Genomic DNA, 21,062 nt, shown 5'->3' with positions numbered 1-21,062 from the left:
CAAAGACTAAAATAAGTCTGCTTTTTTCTCATTCCAGAGAAAACTTACTCTTAAGTAGCCATCTCACTTGTCCCTTCCTGTTAACTTATCTGAGGAAAGGGGGGTGAATCACCCCAGCTCCTATTGCAAAAACACAACCAGAATATTGCTAGCCATACACTTTATACTTGAATAACTGAAACATAATCACAGCTATTAAGTGTTCTCATTAGGTCTCAAAAATTACTGAATAGGAAAAAAATCCTTGGACGTAATTAATACTAATCCTCAATATCCATTACAACATTCCATCCATAGTTTCAAGTCCTTGATTCCCTTAAACATAGTTAGGTGTGCAGTTAACGTGATATACCTGAGCATATGCAGTTTCTACCAATATACTGAGGTTAGCATTGAAAATTACATTAAAAGGTTTCAATTCATTATTAAGTACTCTGTTTGGCAGCATCTAAAAAAACAGTTTAAAAAAGACGAATGGGTGTTCACAACTGTACAACTATTTGAACAACATTAATACAATATAAAAGAGACCAGGTTTCAGCACAGACAAGTGATGAATTATAAGTGGTCCAACAAAAGGCCAAGGATTAAATTCAGGAACTTGATTCAAAGAACAAATTGGCCTAGCAACACCAAAATTTTGGATCATGCTATTATATCAATGGAGTAACATGAATTTCAGAGTAGATTATGTTTTCTTATGGTTCCATTCGTTTAAGAGATAAGGAAGACCTTCTATAGCAGCTACATAGGTTTCAATTGATATACACAAAAAGACAATTTCTTCATGAAACTACAGTTTTTAATATTAAGCAATTTATTTAATATTTGGAATAATCAATAAATATATACCTCTTTTGCTTGCTATACTGAATACAATATCTATTTTAAGGCTCAAGAGAAAACTAAATAATTTGTTCAATGGAGAAATATTCTATTTAGATTGCCTGATTTTATTAATAAATTATTAATTAATCAATCAATCAATTAATTAACTAATTATTTTATTTATTAACTAACAGAAGGAAATTGTCATTTGCTACATACTTCTCCTTCATATTCAGTTGATTTCAATATTGGCCAATATATAATATGCAATGAGAAAATTAAGGAAATTGAGAAATTTGGAAAAAAATTGACTGAATCGAAACATCTTTTAAGTTAGGAAATTCAACATTTACTGGATACAATTTGTAATGTATTAATGAACTTGAACAAGCCAAAGATTGTATAAATAAATGGATGCCAAATTTGAATACAATTATAGAGATAGAATAGCAGGTACCTCAATGGAAAACAAATCCATTGTTTACCTCATTACACTCAGTGGGAACTAGCATGTCATATTTTGCTGCTGGTACACTATTCTAATTATGATTGCTAAAACTCTTTTGCCCCTTGAAATTCTGGAAATGCAATAAGCCCTTTAAATCTTTTCTCTATAAATCATGGCAGTGTTGCAAAACTCATTACCACTGGATATTAATTCATTGCAATATAGAATGTATTTTGAAAATTGTAAACCAAACTTAGCTTGAGACATTTTTCTCTTCAAAATACATTAAACTGACATTATTTATTTATTTGCCATTTACTTAATTTGTCAAATTTATATTAAATTCTGTAAGATTTTTATAAACTTTTTATTTGAACAGATCTAAATTCCCCTCTGGAGGAATAGAGAATCATGCTATGGGACTCTGCTTCACTGCCTAGAACTATGATGGCGAACCTATATGATATGTGAAACCATATCTGCCAGCATGCAAGCTGTTACCCTAACTCAGCTCCAGCACACATGTGTGTACTGGCAGCTGATTTTTGGCTTGCACAGAGGCTCTGGGATGGCATTTTCGGCCTCCAGAGAGCCTCTAGGGCAGCAGTCCCCAACTACAGGCCGCAGGCCGCATGCGGCCCACTGAGGCCATTTATCCAGCCCATGGGTGAGTGACAGCACATCAGATTTTACACCTCGTTCCAGTGCCGCTAACAGTCCATTGTTGGGGGGCGGGGACCACGGCAGTCAGGAGAAAAAAACCCCAGCCCTCACCTCTTTTAGGAAATGGTTCAAGAGTTCACACACACACACACACACAAGTGGGGAGGAGACAGGGATGGAAAAAGAGAGGAGAAGTGATAGGGGGAAGGAATGAGAGAAAAAAGGAGGAAGAGGGAGAAATGAGAAACAAATGAGAGAGAAAAGGGGGAGAGACAGGAGAGGTACCCAGAAATGAGAACAGTGGTAGAAATTTGAGGAGGGATGATTGATTATTAAATATGGATTGACTATGGAATATTGGTAAAAGATATATTTAGGTGTTGTTTAATATTAGTATGTATTAATTCGTAAAATTGGATTAGAATTTTAGAACTATATAGAATTACATAGGTAAAATTAATGGAAGATACATATGATAAACAAGGGGTTTATGATATGTACTGTATGGTTTTATGAGTTTACATTATGAATTTAAAATATACAGTACTTGGAAATGTAGCCAGGGGTGGTGGCAGAGAAGCTGACTGCAAGCGGGAGCCCTGATGGCGGCAGCTGGACGTGCTGCTGGACGCCGTACATGCTGGCGCTGCGGGGCTGGCACTGGCTCGCTGGCTGGGCCGGAGGTGCCAGCCCCACGCCCATGCCCAGCGCAGCGCCAGCATATACGGCGTCCAGCAGCACTTCCAGCTGCCGCCATCAGGGCTCCCGCTCGCAGTCAGCTGCTCTGCCACCACCCCTGGCTACTGCCCAATGCCGCTGTTGTCAGCGTGGTGAATAAAGAGAGCGAGATAGCAAGAGAGAGAGAGAAAGGGAGAGAGAGAAAGAAAGCGAGATAGCAAGAGAGAGAAAAAGAGAGATAGCAAGAGAGGCAGAGAGACAGAGAGAGAGACAGAGAGAGAGAGAAAGAGAGAGATAGCAAGAGAGACAGAGAGAGAGAGAGAAAGAGAGACCTTGCAAGAGAGACAGAGAAAGAGAAAGAAAGAGAGAGAGCAAGAGAGAGAGAGAAAAAGCAAGAGAGAGAGCAAGAGAGGGGGAAGGAGGGAGAGAGAAAGACATAGAGGGAGGGAAGGAGGGAGAGCGAAAGAGAGCAAAAAAGAGAGAAAGGAAGGAAGGAAGAAAGAGGTATGGAGAGAGAGAAAAAGGGAAGGAAGGAAGAGAGAGAAAGAGGGAGGGAGAAATAGAGCGAAAGGGAGGAAGAGAGACTTTTTTTTTGTCCAAACTTTTTTTAGCCCCCCCCCCCCCCCCTCAATGTTCCCCAGGATTTTGAAAATATCAATACTAATGTGCCGCGGCTCAAAAAAGGTTGGGAAACACTGCTTTAGACACTATACATAGCACAAAAAGTGGACTGAAGAATAAATGGTGAACAAATTAATAAAATGTTTTATAATCACATGTACCTTCAGTGACAAGGACCCTCATTTTGTGAAAGGACCACATACTTTTAGGTTTATGAAGGTACCTGCTAACCAACAAAGAATGGACCAACCAATTTTTATATTAATTACCAAAGTGACAGATATGAGAAACAGTGAAATATATTGAAGAGAATACTTTTTGGGTCTTTATATGGGGATGAGTTGGCAACACTAACTGATTAGGCATTGGCAATGACTTAATGACAATTATTACACAAAAATTCAATTAATTATTCCAGCTATCCTTCCTTCTCTTCTCTATTTTCTCTCCTTGATCTTACTTTAAGAAATACCATTTGATATTGATCTCTAAGAGAAATACCAAAAAACCCTCTCCTTCTGCTCAGTCTTAGCATGTCAAGGGTTGCACTGCAAAAGTAGTGTGGTCTGAGAAAAAATTAGCGTTGCTATATTTTTGCATTTGATCTCTCCTTAGATATTTAATAATTTTCACTTTTGTTGTGATCTGGAGACTACATCTAAAACTTCTGACAAGTGTATGCAGACTTGGGACTTCACATTACATGTTGTATAAAATGCTAAAATATTAGTGACATTTCATAGACTTGTTTGTTTGTTTGTTTGTTTGTTTGCTTGCTTGCTTGTTTGTTTGTTTGTTTATCTATCTATCTATCTATCTATTTATTTATTTATTGGATTTGTATGCCGCCCCTCTCCGGAGACTCGGAGCGGCTAACAGCAACAATAAAACAGTGTACAATAGTAATTTGGTATTAGAAATGATTAAAAATCCATTAATATAAAAACCAAACATATATACATACATATCATGCATAGAATTGTAAAGACCTAGGGGGAAAGAGGATCTCAATTCCCCCATGCCTGGCGGCAGAGGTGGGTTTTAAGTTGTTTACGAAAGGCAAGGAGGGTGGGGGCAGTTCTAATCTCTGGGGGGAGTTGGTTCCAGACGGCCGGGGTCGCCACAGAGAAGGCTCTTCCCCTGGGTCCCGCCTATCATGTTTCCCCAATAATAATATTTTTTTAATCCCAAAATAAGTGCTTGGACTTATTATTGTTTTCTTAGCTGATTTCTTCTTGTCTTAGCTGATTTCCAACTCTGTCTCCCTAACCCAGAGGAAATGGTGGGGACTGGTTGGGCATGTTTTTACATTTTTCCAGGGAGGCTTATTTTCGGGGTGGGAGGGGGTGGCTTATTTTCAGAGGAGAGCTTATTTTGGGGGAAGAATTTATTTTGGGAGGGCTTATTTTGGGGAGGGACGTCTTATTTCCGAGGAAACACGGTATGCTCATGGATACTCCCACAACACATATATTTATATACAGTATCTAATACACAAGAACATATTCAGAAAAAAACTATCAGATCAAAGTTCTTCCTAAGAAACAGAATACAGTGGTACCTCGTCATACGAACTTAATTGGTTCCAGGAGGAGGTTCGTAAGCTGAAAAGTTCGTAAGATGAAACAATGTTTCCCATAGGAATCAATGTAAAAGCAAATAATGCGTGCAAATCCTTCAGGAAAATCCCAAATTTTAGAAGGGAGGCGAACAGAGGGCAGGGAGGAGCAGCTAAAGGGGGCGGGTGGAAGAAGCAAGGCTAGGCTAAAGGGTGAGTGGGAAGCACGTTGTTCTCTGCAAAAATTTTCCTCCCCCAAGCTGCCCCTCCCTCCTCCCTTTTCTTTCTTAAAAAGACACCCTTTCAGTTCCTTTGCAAGCACGTTGTTCTCTGCAAAAAAATTTCCTCCCCCAAGCTGCCCCTCCCTCCTCCCTTTTCTTTCTTAAAAAGACACCCTTTCAGTTCCTTTGCAAGCACGTTGTTCTCTTCAAAATGTTTCCTACTCCAAGCAGCCCCTCCCTTTTCTTTCTTCAAAAAAGGGGGAAAAAAGAAACCCCTTCATCCCAGCAGCAGCTGCTTGGGTTCCTAAGGTGAAAATAGTTCGGAAGAAGAGGCAAAAAAAATCTTAAACACAGAGGTTTGTATCTTGAAAAGTTCGTTAAAAGAGGCGTTCATAAGATGAGGTACCACTGTACTTTGATAAGAAAGCAAAACAATTGATATCCTTATTTTAGACCGTGGTTTAATTCTTCCTCAGTATTTCTGATGACAAGGTTCATCAGAAATCTCTTCGTGATCTGATGTTTCAAAAACATGAATATTGCTGACTCAGCCCATAAAGAGTTTAGCATAAAAGAGCTATACATATGCTTTATTTGATAGTTTTGTTATTTTCATTCCAGTTCTGTATTTATTAGTCACATAAATTAACCAGCATTGAAAAACAGCATTTGACAAATGTGGCATCTCTGCATTAGTAGTGCAGATTCTTGTATTTTAGTCTGCACTGCTAATATGTGCATCCAATTCTAACCCCTGTCCTTGGGGATCCCTTTCAAAGTCTCAAGGGATAATGTTGACAGCATGAAACTCTAGCTACGCTGACCTCAGCTGATTTATTATGAACTGGGAAAATGTACACTTCAGAAAGGCATTACTTTCTTAATCCCTTGAAATCCTCCTACATAAGTCAGTATCCTCCTGCTTCTTTCACTACACAGTATTGGCTAAATTGCTGTTCTTTAAACTCAAACTCATTATGCGGTTAAACGTTCTTGGAGAGACAAAAGCTTTAGCTATTGCTTGCTGTCTGTTATTTTGGCAGGGAGAGGTAAACATACAGTATATATATTTAAGCAATCTTTGACGCCAACCAAAACTTAAAGCAGTTTCAGTTTCATTTCAGTTATAATACAGTGATACCTTGTCTTACAAACTTAATTGGTTCTGGGACAAGGTTCTTAAGGTGAAAAGTTTGTAAGACGAAACAATGTTTCCCATAGGAATCAATGGAAAAGCGATTAATGCATGCAAGCCCAAAATTCACCCCTTTTGCCAGCCGAAGCACATGTTTTTGCACTGCTGGGATTTCCCTGAGGCTCCCCTCCATGGGAATTCCCACCTCCGGACTTCTGTGTTTTTGCGATGCTGCAATTTCACTGAGGCTCCCCTCGTTGGGAAACCCCACCTCCAGACTTCTGTTGCCAGCAAAGTGCCCATTTTTGCGCTGCTGGGATTCCCCTGCAGCATCACAAAAACACGGAAGTCCGGAGGTGGGGTTTCCCATGGAGGGGAGCCTCGGGGGAATCCCAGCAGTGCAAAAACGGGTGCTTCGGTGGCAACGGAAGTCCGGAGGCGGGGCATCCCAGCTCTGGTGGTGGCTTTGTAAGGTGAAAATAGTTTGTAAGAAGAGGCAAAAAAATCTTAAACACCAGGTTTGTATCTCGAAAAGTTTGTATGACGAGGTGTTTGTAAGACGAGGTATCACTGTATAAATAAAACTCACCCACATTCATGTAGCCATTTATTGGATAAGATCACATATTGCAGTAAGCCCATTTGTAAAATAAAATATCATGGCATGTTTGTACACAATTATAAATTGTAAAACATAATTTACAAAACAGGAATGCTTGTGTTCATACAGTGCCATTTGTTATGGTCTCATTTGCATGATATATGAGTGTAAGAAATCTTCATTTGTCATTTTAAATGTGAAATTATATAAGATGAAAGAGATAAGTATTTAATTACAGAAAAAGTATAATATTAATACAAATAGCAAAGGCAGGACTATTAGCAAATGCCATAATATGGAGTGTCAAAATCAAGGCCTGCGGGCTGCATGCGACCCATGATATACTTAGATCTGGTCCACAGGGCAGCCCTGAGAAGAGCAAAGAATTGGCCCGCAATGCTTCTGCCAGCATGCAGCTCTCCCAGGCTCCATTTTTGGCCATGACAGCCTCCTGCAGCCTTCTGCCAGCAAAAATGGATTTGGGGGCATATGTAGCCCCCTCGAGCTCTGTTTTTACTGGCAGAGGGCTAGCAAAACAAACTAAAAGCCAAACAAAAGGAGAAATGTTTCCCCCATTTGCATTTGAACACCCAAGAAGGGAAAGGAGAAAGGAAAAAAAGCAAGAAAAGGGAGGGATGGAGGATGGATGGAAGGAAGGAAGGAAGGAAGGAAGGAAATAAAGAAAGATATAATGGATCCCCTAGCCTGCCCAGGCCACTAGTTGTCCCCAACACGAGTGACATGGAGTTGGCCACACCCACCTGGCCTCATAAGGTCAAACACAATCTTGATATGGCCCTCAATGAAATTGCGCTGACATTCCTGCTACAGTAGATACAGTATTACAGTATAGTAACAGTGGATTTTAGGGGAGACTTTTATCCTCCCCTTGCTATATTCAACAGTAGAAGAATTCTTCAGTAAAAGAATTCTTCACATTTTTGGATTCTATAATCACCCAAGAACTGAAATGGACTGTTAATATCAGAATCATAATTAAAATAGCACAACGAAGAATATTCTTCCTGCATCAACTCAGGAAGTTCAAACTGTGCCAGGAGCTGTTGATACTATTTTATAGAGGAAATATTTGTCATTTGTACTTCCATAAATATCTGGTTTGGTACAGCAACAGGACACATATAGATTGCTACGGATAGTCAAGACTAATGAAAGAATCATTACTACTAGTCCTCCTTCCATAGCAGAAATATTTATTGTGAGGGCCAGAACACAGGCTGGTACTTGTACATGTTCACACTGGATTTGGCATTTTTGTCTACCTATCAAATCCTTTCCAAATACCTGGCAGCTCTCGATGTTTGATGATATTACACGTATCATTGCAGGATATAAGCTGTTTTGAGTTAAGCCATATTTTGTAGTTGATCTATGATGAATTTATCAATACCAATTATGTTCAAGTAGTGCTCTAGTTGGTCTGGAATTGCACCCAAGGCCTCTATGATTATTGCTACTACTTTTTGATTATTTTATCATAGTTGTTCTATTTCTATTTGCAGATCTTTGTATTTTATTTTCTTCTCCATTTCTTTCTTATCTATTCTGCTGTCTGCAGATACTGCCATGTCCACTACCCATTCTGGTAGTGGACATGGCATTCTCCTTACCAGTAATGGGTTGCAGCTGATACGGCTGGGATTGGGCTTCAGTAGCAGAAATGGAGATATACACGCATCTCCACACCCTCATCGCATGCACACACGTCCCCACACGAGATTTGGCTTCTGCGCATGCACAGCAAGAGAAATCTCATGTGAGGACACTCTCACACATGAGATTTCACTGATTTTTGGCGGTTTTTGCTTCTGCGCATGCAAAATTACCAAAAATAGGGAAAATCTCATGTGCAAAAATGTCCTCGCGTGAGATTTCGCTTGCTGCACATGCACTGAAGCCAAATCTCATGCCGATAGGCATGCATGCACCCCCTGGACGCCCGCACACCTGCAACAATTTTGCAGAGCATACATAGTGGCTAGTAAGTGCAACACACACACCCGCCTCCTTTCTGACAGTTGTTAAGAAAAAATTGCCCCTTTTTCTTCTTCAACCATCTGATATATTTGCAATACCCCAACCACCCACCTATTTTCCTTGGTAGGTAGAGTCTGCCTAGGTCAGGGGTAAGCAAAGTGGGCTCTTCTATGACATGTGGACTTCAACTTACAAAATTCCTGAGCTAGCATGATTGGCTCAGGAATTCTGGGAGTTGAAGTCCACAAGTCATAGAAGAACCAACTTTGCCTACCCCTGGTCTAGGTCATTGCGAGGATGCAGGGCATGATTCATTTGTCATAATTTTTTTCTGCTCTTCTTACACACAGATTTTAGTTCTGTTTGGGTCCAGTCCACTATTCCAGTTTTGTGTCTTGAATTTTATGGGTGTTTATTATTTTATTGTTTTGCACACTGAGGACTTCTATCTGGAGACAAATTCCTTGTGTATTTACATAAACTATTTTGTTCTGTTCTGTTCTGTTCTTCATTTTCTATTTTTATTTTATTTGAAAAAAGTTAAAAGATAAAAATATATTTTTTTAAACCAACAAAGAAAAACACACCAAAAAAATCCAAGATATTGGGAAAAAGTGCATTAAAAATCAAGACGTATATACATATTATTTCCTCCAGCTGGATACTGAATAATACATTACTATAATATTATTTGAGGACAGCATGAGGACAGCATAAAAAAGGCAGGGCTGGGAGAAATATCAACAACTTCAGGTATGCAGATAATACTACTCTGATGACAGAAGGTGACAAATTAAAGAGCCTCTTCACGCGGGTGAAGGAGGCGAGTGCAAAGGTTGGCTTGAAAGTCATCATTAATGGGGAAGAAATGGAGGTAATGGCATGTTATTTTCCCGGGCTCCTAGATCACTGCAGATGGGGACTACAGCCAAGAAATTAAAAGACAGTTGCTTCTGGGGAGAAAAGCTATGGCAAATCTAAACAGCATACTAAAAAGCAGAAATATCACCCTGCCAACAAAAGTACCGTATTTTCCGGCGTATAAGACGACTTTTTAACCCCTGAAAATCTTTTCCAAAGTGGGGGGTTGTCTTATACGCCGGATACTGCGCCCATTCCACAGCCGCGGGCGGGAGGAGGCTGGGAGCGGGATTGAGGGGGGGGAGCGGACCTGCACTCACTTTCGGCTCCGGGGACTGCGGGTGGCTATGGCGCCGAAAGGAAAAAGAAGTTGCTGAGCGTCCCTTCGTCGTAAACCCGACAGGAGGCGATGCCGCAAGATGCTGTCTCCTCGAGTGCTCCCTTGCCTCCCGAACTCCCGCCTGTGAAGAGAAACCAAAGGGGGAAATAAAAAAACAAGGCGTCGGGCGAGCGCCAACCGATTCCGGAGCTTCCTCGCCGGCTTCATCGACGCGCTGCTGTTGCTGCTGTCGCTGCCGCCTGAGGCGGCGGCACTCGAATCTGGCGTGGTGGAAAATCTGGAGGCAGGCAAAGATTTTCCACCACGCCAGATTCGAGTGCCGCCGCCTCAGGCGGCAGCGACAGCAGCGCGTCGATGAAGCCGGCGAGGGAGCTCCGGAATCGGTTGGCGCTCGCCCAACGCCTTGTTTTTTTATTTCCCCCTTTGGTTTCTCTTCACAGGCGGGAGTTTGGGAGGCAAGGGAGCGCTCGAGGAGACAGCGTCTTGCGGCATCGCCTCCCGTCAGGTTTACGACGAAGGGACGCTCAGCAACTTCTTTTTCCTTTCAGCGCCATAGCCATCCACAGTCCCCGGAGCCGAAAGTGAGCGCGGGTCCGCTCCGCCCGCCCGGTTTGCAAGCGGCGGAGATCCCGGGCTGCTTGGCCGAGCAGGGCTTCCATTCAGGACGGGGGCAGGAGGGAGGGAGGGAAGGGAAACGCAGCCCTTTGCCTCAGCCCGCCGGCTCCACCAACACCCCGTTGTTCGCTCACTCATTCCTCACCCCCTTCCTTTCCCTCGCCGCCGCAGCACAGAAGGGGAGCGAAGGCATGTGCGTCCGAAGAGGGCTGCTTGGCCGAGTGGGGCTTCCATTCAGGACAGGGGCAGGAGGGAGGGAGGGAGGGAAGGGAAACGCAGCCCTTTGCCTCAGCCCGCCGGCTCCACCAACACCCCGTTTCTCGCTCGCTCGCTCGTTCCTCCCCCCCTTCCTTTCTCTCGCCGCCGCAGCACAGAAGGGGAGCGAAGGCATGTGCGTCAGAAGAGGGATAGTCTTATACGGCGAGTATATCTCAAATTCTATATTTTAACTAGAAAAGTTAGGGGGTCGTCTTATACACCCAGTCGTCTTATACGCCGGAAAATACGGTATATATAATCAAGGCCATGGTTTTTCCAGTTGCAATGTATGCCTGTGAACATTGGACCATAAGGAAAGCTGAGTGCCAAAGAATTAAAACTTTTGAACTATGGTTCTGGAGAAGATAGATAGATAGATAGATAGATAGATAGATAAGATAGATAGATAGATAGATAGATAGATAGATAGATAGATAGATAGATAGATAGATAGATAGATAGATAGATAGATAGATAGATAGATAGATAGATAGATAGGATTTATATGCCGCCCCTGTCGGCAGACTCGGGGTGGCTAACAACAGTAATAAAACAGCATATAATAATAATCCAATACTAAAAAGTTAAAAACCCATTATTATAAAAACCAAACATACATACAGATATACCATGCATAAAATTGTACAGGCCTAGGGGAAAGAGTATCTCAATTCCCCCATGACTGGCGGCAGAGGTGGGTTTTAAGCAGCTTACGAAAGGCAAGGAGGGTGGGGGCAATTCTAATCTCTTGGAGGAGTTGGTTCCAGATGGCCGGGGCCGCCACAGAGAAGGCTCTTCCCCTGGGTCCCGCCAAGTGACATTGTTTAGTTGACGGGACCCGGAGAAGACCCACTCTGTGGGACCTAACTAGTCGCTGGGATTCGTGCAGCAGAAGGCGGTCCCTGAGATAATCTGGTCCGGTGCCATTAAGGGCTTTATAGGTCATAACCAACACTTTGAATTGTGACTGGAAACTGATCGGCAACCAATGCAGACTGCGGAGCGTTGGTGTAACATGGGCATATTTGGGAAAGCCCATGATTGCTCTCGCAGCTGCATTCTGCACGATCTGAAGTTTCCGAACACTTTTCAAAGGTAGCCCCATGTAGTGAGCTTTACAGTAGTCGAGCCTCGAGGTGATGAGGACATGAGTGACTGTGAGCAGTGACTCCCGGTCCAAATAGGGCTGCAACTGGTGCACCAGGCGAACCTGGGCAAACACCCCCCTCGCCACAGCTGAAAGATGTTTCTCTAATGAGAGCTGTGGATCGTGGAGGACGCCCAAGTTGCGGACCCTCTCTGAGGGGGTCAATGATTCTCCCCCCAGGGTAATGGACGGACAGATGGGATTGTCCTTGGGAGGCAAGACCCACAGCCAATCCGTCTTGTCTGGGTTGAGTTTGAGTTTGTTGACACCCATCCAGGCCCCAATAGCCTCCAGGCACCGGCACATCACTTCCACTGCTTCATCGATTGGACATGGGGTGGAGATGTATAACTGGGTATCATCAGCATATTGATGATACCTCACCCCATGCCCTTGGATGATCTCACCCAGCGGTTTCATGGATTCCTGCGAATCCCTTAAATTTCAAGGTGATCAAACTGGTCAGGTCTAGAGGAGATAAACTTTGACTGCTCTTTAGAAGATCAGATCCTGAAGATGAAACTCAAATGCTTTGGCCAATTAATAAGAAGGGAAACTCACTGGAGAAGAGCCTAATGCTGGGAACAATTGAGGGCAAACGAAGAAGGGGATAACAGAGAATGGTGGCTGGATAGAGTCACTGAAGCAGTCAGTGTGTGCTTAAGTGGACTCTGTTGGATGGTAGAGGACAGGAAGGCCTGGAGGAACATTGTCCATAGGGTTGCAATGGTTCAGATATGACTTCGCAACACCAACAACATTATTCTCAATGCTTGTAAAGCAGGCCCCCAAAATGTTATGCTACTAAATCTAGTTGCAAATTATTGGCCTGTCGTCTATGTTCTATTTTAAAGATAAAATAGTTAACAGGAAACCCAATAAAAATAAAAAGTAAGGTTAGTTTCAAAGCCTTCTGTTAGCAAACCGTTATTGTTATCAACTTGTAGAAAATTTACCACAGCATCTTATCTACCAAATCATCATGAGACTTAAGAGTTAAGAATCATCCTGAATCAAATATGAATTTTTGTTTCTTTATACCATCTCTTATCAATTGTTGCCTGGTAAAATATAATAAATTCAGGCTCCACAATCTTTTGAGGAGTCTATCTTTTCAACAAAATCCAAATAAAAATGATTTCCAATTAAGTATGATAAATCCATTTCCCAATCTCCTTCACTCCTTCTAGGAAAAACCAATTTATCACTTCTTCATTCAATTAAACTTCTGCTTTTGTAAAAAAATGCAGTTTGAACTTCAGAGAGCCACATGCGATTGACTCAGTTAGTTCTGTCTGTGCAGTCCATAGCATTTTCCAAAGGCTCTGTAACTTTCAAATCACATCCCTTTTGTGAATCAAATTTATCCAGAGCTACATGCATCTGAATATTTTACACAGCCATTATTATTTCATCAAACTTTTTAAAAAAGCTTTCAACTAAAATTTGCATCTTATTAAATGGTCTTCCTTTTGCTTGTTTGTAATGTTATACATTGTTGCTCTGTATAATTTAGCCAGGAAACAAAGAACACTGAAGCAAAGTGTGTGTAGGGGGGGGGGGGGGGAGATAGGGAAGAATAATTTTTGAATATTTCAATCCAAAATTAAAACAAAGATTAAAAAAATAAGTTCTAAATATTTTGCAAATCAATAAGACGCAAAAGTTCTTTGGCCAAAGCCCAATATTAATGTAAATCAAACGAAAGCACTTTCACCACCCAAGAACATGTTTCTTTATGGAAAACTGAAAGTTATTCAAAACAACAACATAAATCAAAGGAAGAAAGGGGAAAAAACAGCTAAAGTCCAGCAGGGAGTTACAATAAATCAGCATTCAATCAACCAGTCAACTTTTAAAGATAAAAAACAGAGCAAAACAAAGGATTCAAAAAGTGAAGTGAAAACCCAGAAAAGCTTATGAAAATGAATTTCCAAGAGGAAGATGGATGGCAAGTAACTTTCTAACCACTCCCATAGGGAACTGGAATCTTCAAGACTCTCCTTCCCAGATAGATCCATGACCATACAAAAGCTGTCTTGGTCATTCCTAAGTGCTCCCATTCAAATCCAGGGAGCAGCGCTGCAAGAAAAACAGCTTTGGCAGCAAAATCAGCAAGAGAGAAAAAAACTCCTTACTGTTCAGCTGCATCTTGGAAAAAAGCCATATTCTATTCAAAAATATTATACTTGTTCATTGATCTATTGAGAAAATGATCCAAAGTTGCATGCTTCTGTGTGACGCAAGTAAGTCTAGGATTGTCAGTTCATTTAAGCAAGAAATTAGAATCAGGGATTTTAGTCAATGGGACAACAATCAGTTTTGAGTGTACTTTCTGTAAAGATCAGAATTCTAGATATCTAGTCTCAAATATCAATCTTCACAGCACAGGAATGTGGAAGTGTATCACGGCTTATACAAAGGAGATTTCTGAGGACCTTGATGGTTGGAAAAGGTGACAAAACTAGTTTTAAAGAATTTAGACTCTACCAATGCATTGTTAGACTGATGGGGTACAAATGGAGACAATTTAACACTACTGTTTTCCTTTGCTAGAGTGGTCAACCAACCAAGAAAATATCAAAGCAAAGAATAATATTGCAGGAAGTCTTGAAGAGACTGAGGATAATGTCTAAGGCAGTGTTTCCCAATCTTGGCAACTTGAAGATATTTGGACTTTAACTCCCAGAATTCCCCAGCCAGCGAAAGGTTGGGAAACACTGGTCTAAGGAACTAAAGATCTCTCTTGCACTGATAAGTGACAGTTTTGTGAAATCACCATCAAAAGAAGACTGAACAACAATAGCGAACATTGTAGGCTGAAAAGAGAAAGCTGCTATACTGTACTCCAAAAGAACACTGCTGACCATCTATAGTTTGAAAGAAAAATCATACATAAGCCAAAAAGATCTTGCAAAAATATTCTATGCACAGATGAGACCAAACCAAAACTTTGTGAAAACGGTTTGCTTAAAGACACATTGCATTCCATCATAAGAATTTTATCCCATTTGTGATACATAATGGTGGCTAATCATTGTTTGAACATGCTGCTTCTAAATCAGGATACCAATATTACCAATATTGATGAAAGTGTGGATTCTTAATTTTATAAGCAAATTTTACAGAAAAACACTAGGCCATCTCTCCATGAACTGAATCTTAAGAGAAAGTAGGCATGACATAAATCATATGACCAAAGAACAGTTAAGCAGAAAAAAGTTAGATTACATTTTGGGTCATTTTGACCATTTTCAAAATATTAAAAATTCAAAAAACTTGTCAAAAAACTTGAAAGTAACTTTAATATTTCCCTTTTTCTATTATAATCTTTGAGTTACGTAGCTTCCTATGTAATATAATGATTATTCACATTAATTGATAAAAACATAAACACTCTAAAAACGTTAAATAAAATTTAGTTATCCAAACTTCAGTATTTAATTGTGTTGTTAAAAAATTGAGCTCAATGAATAAAATAAAATAATGTAATGTAATGCAAATATATTTTAGGACATTCTTCCCCACTCCATATAGTGTTTCAATATACTTTCAATATTTTGTTTTTCAGTGTTTTAGGGCAGCTGTCTTTCTTTTGCATAGCTTGATAGGAAAAAGATACAGTAAAATATTTATAAAATGTTTATTTTCCAAACAATACTGGGAAACAAAATATAATGGGAGGATTTATTTTACTTACAATTTGTTTACTTGCACTTTGTTTACAAATGTTTGTTTGTTAATGTTATAAATTATATTTATTGTAATTGTCTCTATTTTATTCTTGTAAGCTGCTATGAGTCCGCGAGGAGAAGGGAGGCTTATAAATCTAATAAACTAAACCTATGTGCTTACTTTACTAGTTTTATAATGAAATACAAAATACTCTCTAGAATGTATTTAACAGATTATAAGTGGAAGAAATCCTAACTAAATCTTATGCAGACACCGCGCACATCTTTAGCATTACCTAAGGGCTTGCCTCAGATGACTTTTCAACCCAGAAAGTTTCAGTCACACTGGAAGATTTTTATCCGAACGACTAGGACTATCCACACGTTCCCACGTCTTCCCAATATTGGTTCCGCGCTCTTGAGAACGCTCTGCTCGTCGCTAGGTTACATTAACTTTAAGGCGCATGCGTAACCGCAGTTTCTAGAGTGTTGAACTACAGAATAGAGTTTCGCCAGGGGGCACGATTTTGCCGTCATAGATCATAGACTTCTATTGATTAGACTCATATATATAGTTAGAGTTTCCAAGTTCATACCATTCTTCTTTGTGAGGAGTGTTATAAAGCGTCATACAAAGCACATTAAACGAGCAATTCATAGTTGAAAGACAGATGGCTAGATAAAATTCCCCCGCCGTTTTACAATCTCTTTTGTGTATTGACTATATTGTGTATCAACTATATTGCTTGTATATAAGCTGGTTACATTTTATAACTAAAATAAAATAAATAAATAAATAAAGTCAGGCTTGGAAAGGTCTTGAACAAATTGTATTGCGTTTCAATGGATCAAGGCCAAAAGTTCTTAATATGAGAGACATTGCTTCGGAATCTAGTTTCATCAAGTAAATAGAATAGAATTCTTTATTGGCCGAGTGTGATTGGACACAGAAGGAATTTCTCTCTGGTGCATATGCAGCAGATATGAACGCTCTATTTCACAGATCTTCGTCTGAGCTGGAAAAATAGGTAGATCTGACATGCATGGATAAGGAAAGATCAAGGCTCATCCGCTGCCAAAAGAACTACGAAGACGAGTCCCTCAAATCGTCAACCGCACTCGAGTTCCAGGCGGTGCTCACTAAGCTTTTATATAGGTCTATGCTTTCGTTGTGTAATTGCTAGCGCATGCGTAGTTTGTCCCGCGGGTTGAAATGGTTGAAGTTGCTCAGGCTGATATTCCTTTTCTGGAGAATCCGGTGTGTCGTCTCCTCCTATCCCCCCCCCCCGCCTCCCCTCCGTGCACGCCTGTGTCACAGCTTGGTTGCTGTCAATTAGAAACACGCTCCAGTGTTATTTCGCAATGCATTCTCAATTTACTGGAAGAATTATTTCTTCCTTCCTATTCTGAAACACTACTCACGCAGCTTGAGGAGGGCAGAGGAGAGGGGAGAAGAATATTGTAAGGGGGAAAAAAGAAAACAGTGAAACGATGTATCTTTTCCTTTGCATTCCCAATACAGTACAGTATTAGCAAGCTGATGTCCTGTTTATTATTACTGTAAAGAAAGCCAGAAGAATGGAACGTAAAGTAAGGAACAGTTAATCACCGGAAAATTATCATAACATGTAATTTTACAAACTCAGAAGGCACTATGTAAATAACCCAAGAAATGAGATTTGAGTGCTACTTTTTCCTTATCAAAATACAGGAGCGAAAAGGATAAAAGAAAGGAAAAGGAACAAGAAGGAAGAGGAGGAGGGAGGGAGGAAGAAAAAAATGAAGAAAGAGAGAGGAAGGGAGAAGAGAGAAGGAAGGAAGGAAATTTCTCTGACATCCATAGATGTATTGGACTACAGTATTATGCCCTATCTGAAGAGCGCAGGATTTGGGATGCTGTCCCAAAGAGACAAAATATGTAAAAATCCTAAAAGTGACAATGCAGCCCTGCATACAGAAAAGCCTTCAGTGAAGAATTTTTCTGTAACAATGCAACTTGACTGCCATGCCAAAACAATTGGAAAACTTATGCATGGAGAGAAAAGGCATACACAGACACAATCTCTCTCCTGTCTTTCTCCAATTTTCATGTGTTCCGCAGAAGGTCTGAAGGGAAACTATATTTTTGCTCATTTGAATAAGTACAGCTGTCAACATAATCCAGGATTACGTATAGAGCCATATTGCCGTTTTATCCAAAACAAGTAGTGTACAGTTTTCTTTCAAATTCCTTCTAGAAGGCTGGAGAGAAAGCTGGATTTGGATTTCAAATGTTTACTTGTACCATTCCACTATATAATGTTTCTAACTTTTATTCACCAACTCAAAGCAGCATTCAAAGCACTCTGTCCTCTTATTGTTCAACAAGGTAGATATGGCTAGTGAAAAGTACAAAGTTATCCACTGACTCTCTGTGAATGAAGATGGACTCAAAATGTAGCATCTTTGCTGCTGGTAAAAAATTTCAGCCATACTAAAATAGTTGAACCATACTGTACAGACTCTCACATGGAATTCCAAATAAAATCAACCTATACAGCTTTATATTATCCATTTGAGATTAATTTTGTGTTTCAATGCAATATTTATTTATTGTTTATTAGTTTTAATTTATATGCTGTCTAACTTCCCAAAGACTCTGGGTGGTTCACAGCAAAGAGAACAACATCTAAAAAAGAACAATGTAATATGTGCAGACTCTGACAGAAGAGGGATTTGAAAGAAAAATAACCTCTGACTTCCTGATTTGAAGTTTTTAGAAAGACAAAATCTGAGAGATTTTTATTTGCAACATCAATAAATCCCAGTAGAAAGGGAAAGTGAGCAACATATAAAAGTCACCCTAGCTTTTTCTCCAACTGATTTTGCAAAATATCTAAGAAAAAAACCCCTGATCGTGCTTGTAAAACTTCCAGAATAAGAAATCAGGCAAGCTATTTGTATCAAGTGTAATATAATACAGGTAGCATTTGATTTATGATTTGTCACTTAGCAACTGTTTGAAGTTACAAGCTACCTAAAAAAGGGAACTTACAACTTGAATCAAATAGGAACCTGGCAAGCTATTTGTACTCAAATGTGAGTAATCTTGTAGAGGCATCCTTGATATACTGTATGACTGGTGGCTTAGCAACTGTTTGAAATTACAATCCATCTGAAAAAGGGAACTTACAACTTGGATCCAAGATTCCAACAGTCCCCAGTTACATGCCCATACTTCGGACATTTAGCAACATGGACACATTTACAATTGTTTGCAGTATGACCACATTATAATAATTTAGCTGAAAACCAGTATTTATTTCTGGTTTTCAGTAAAACCACACCATGGAGAACAATGGGGTCACTTACAACTATTGTGTTCCCTTAACTATTGTGGTATTTGCACATCAAACCACTTAATGACCATTGCAAAACCTGTCATAATTGGGTCAATCACGTGACCCATTTTTCAACTATTACAAAATACATCCATAATGGGCAGTCTTCATTACAATCACAGCTTGAGGACTATCTAGAAATGGATATAACCGAAAATTCTTTTTTATCCTATTTAGATCAAAAGGTACAAAAATCAGCTAGGGAAATCTGGAGAGAGGTTTATGAATAAGTTAATGCCTTTTCCTTGTTTTATTTATAGAACATATAACTGATTATAGGGATCACTAGGGTGCGGACTTGTTAATGGAAACTGTTTTTTCTATTATAGTATGGTACAGTGTTCCCTCGATTTTCGAGGGTTCGAACTTCGCAAAAAGTCTATACCACGTTTTTTCAAAAATATTAATTAAAAAATACTTCGTGGGTTTTTTCCCTATACCACGTTTTTTCTCACCCAATGACGTCATATGTCATCGCCAAACTGTCATCTGCCCTTAATAAATATTTTTAAAAATTAACTTTAATAAATAAACATGGTGAGTAATAATCTAAATGGTTGCTAAGGGAATGGGAAATTGCAATTCAGGGGTTTAAAATGTTAAGGGAAGGTTTATGATACTGTTCATAGCCAAAAATAGTGTATTTACTTCCGCATCTCTACTTTGCGGAAATTCAACTTTCGCGGGCGGTCTCGAAACACATCCCCCACGAAAATCGATGGTACACTGTACTCTGTTTCTGATGTGAATGGTTTACTCAACAAAGCAGAAAATTGCAGGGTAACTGGACATTTTAAAAAGAGTGACATCCATGTTTAATATAGTGGTGAAAGTGATGCTCTTGGAAGAGAGCTGATACAACAGGTTATGGACAAATCAACATGGACAAAATCTGTCCATGTTGCTAGTCAATAATGATTTGATGATACATGACTAATTAATTAATGAAGTTGTTATAAATGGGCTGCCTAATTCCAAACAGGTGGGCCATTATTCTAAAACAACGGGAGTTCAGCAAATATTGATTGGCGAATAAAATACATCTTCTCATTATTGCTTGACATGGTGCCAATTTAACAGACTACAAAGGGATAAGTAGGGCAATTTAAACTACCTATATGATATTGTGGACACCTTTGTGTGGAAAATATCATATAACTGGTAATAGTTTACGGTCTAAAAAAATAGTCGGTTGCCAGACAAAGTCCAAATGTCTATGAACATAGAGTTTTGAAAACCTAGTTGCAAAATGTAAAATAATAAAATGAACTTGGCAGAGAGGATATGATGGTTGATTGTTCTCATTCTGGTGGTCTGAATATTATGTATTTGGGGAAGCTTGCTGTCATAATGTAATTGTAGGCCTGTTTTTTCATCTCTATTTTATTTTCTAATATATATTACTACCAGGGCATTATTTAGTCTTTTTTACCTGTTTAAATTCTTGTGTGAAAATCTCCCTCATTACCTTTTTGTTTCACAAAAGGAAAATGTTTCACGAAATAAACAATTGAAAATAAAAAATTAAAAAATACTGAATAAATGAATAAAGAATTTCATTTCAGAGTAGTTGCTTAGAATATAAATACAGTGGAACCCCGACATAAGAGCTGCTCTACTTAAGAGCAACTCGAGATAAGAGCTGGGAGGGGAGAGATATTTTTGTTCTACTTACAAGCCCAAATTCGAGATACAAGCGCCAAGGAGCTGTCTCCTGAAGCCAAACGCTAACTTCCGCGTTCGGCTTCAGGAGACAGCCGCGAAGCGGCGCGCGTGTTTTAAAAGGTTGCAGCCGGCCTGGGGGGCTCGGGGGGGGTGCTTGCAGCTTTCTTTCTTGCTCTTTTTCTTTCTCTCTTTTACCTTCCCTTCCTCTATTTCTTCTTTTCTTTCTCCTTCCCACCTTCTTCCCTCCCTCCCTCCCTTCACTCATTCCTCTCTTACTCTCCCCTTTCATAAGTTTCCTTGCTTCCTTCCTCTGTTCCTGTCCCTTCCCTCTTTCCTTCCTTCCTTCCCACCCTCCGTCCATTCATTCACCC

The 21,062-nt window shown here is 39.9% G+C and overlaps 1 protein-coding gene across 11 annotated transcripts in view; it reads right to left on the bottom strand.

Moving 5' to 3' along the window:
• ARMC3 (armadillo repeat containing 3) overlaps positions 1–16,087 on the bottom strand; it is an 89,001-nt gene extending 72,914 nt beyond the window's left edge. For 3 of the 11 annotated variants that reach the window (XM_070727329.1, XM_070727331.1, XM_070727336.1), the window contains exon 1: positions 15,943–16,060. The gene's annotated coding sequence lies outside the window, so the exon portion shown is untranslated. Of the gene's footprint in view, positions 1–15,942 lie in introns of all 11 variants that reach the window. The other 8 variants (XM_070727330.1, XM_070727334.1, XM_070727327.1 and 5 more) reach the window with 5 other exon arrangements.
• Positions 16,088–21,062: the final 4,975 nt, after the last annotated feature.

The sequence above is a fragment of the Erythrolamprus reginae genome, chromosome Z (assembly GCF_031021105.1).
Source record: "Erythrolamprus reginae isolate rEryReg1 chromosome Z, rEryReg1.hap1, whole genome shotgun sequence".
NCBI classification, from domain to species: Eukaryota; Metazoa; Chordata; class Lepidosauria; order Squamata; family Dipsadidae; genus Erythrolamprus; species Erythrolamprus reginae.
Note: the sequence above shows the minus strand (reverse complement) of the source record. Positions and strands in the feature narration are given on the sequence as shown.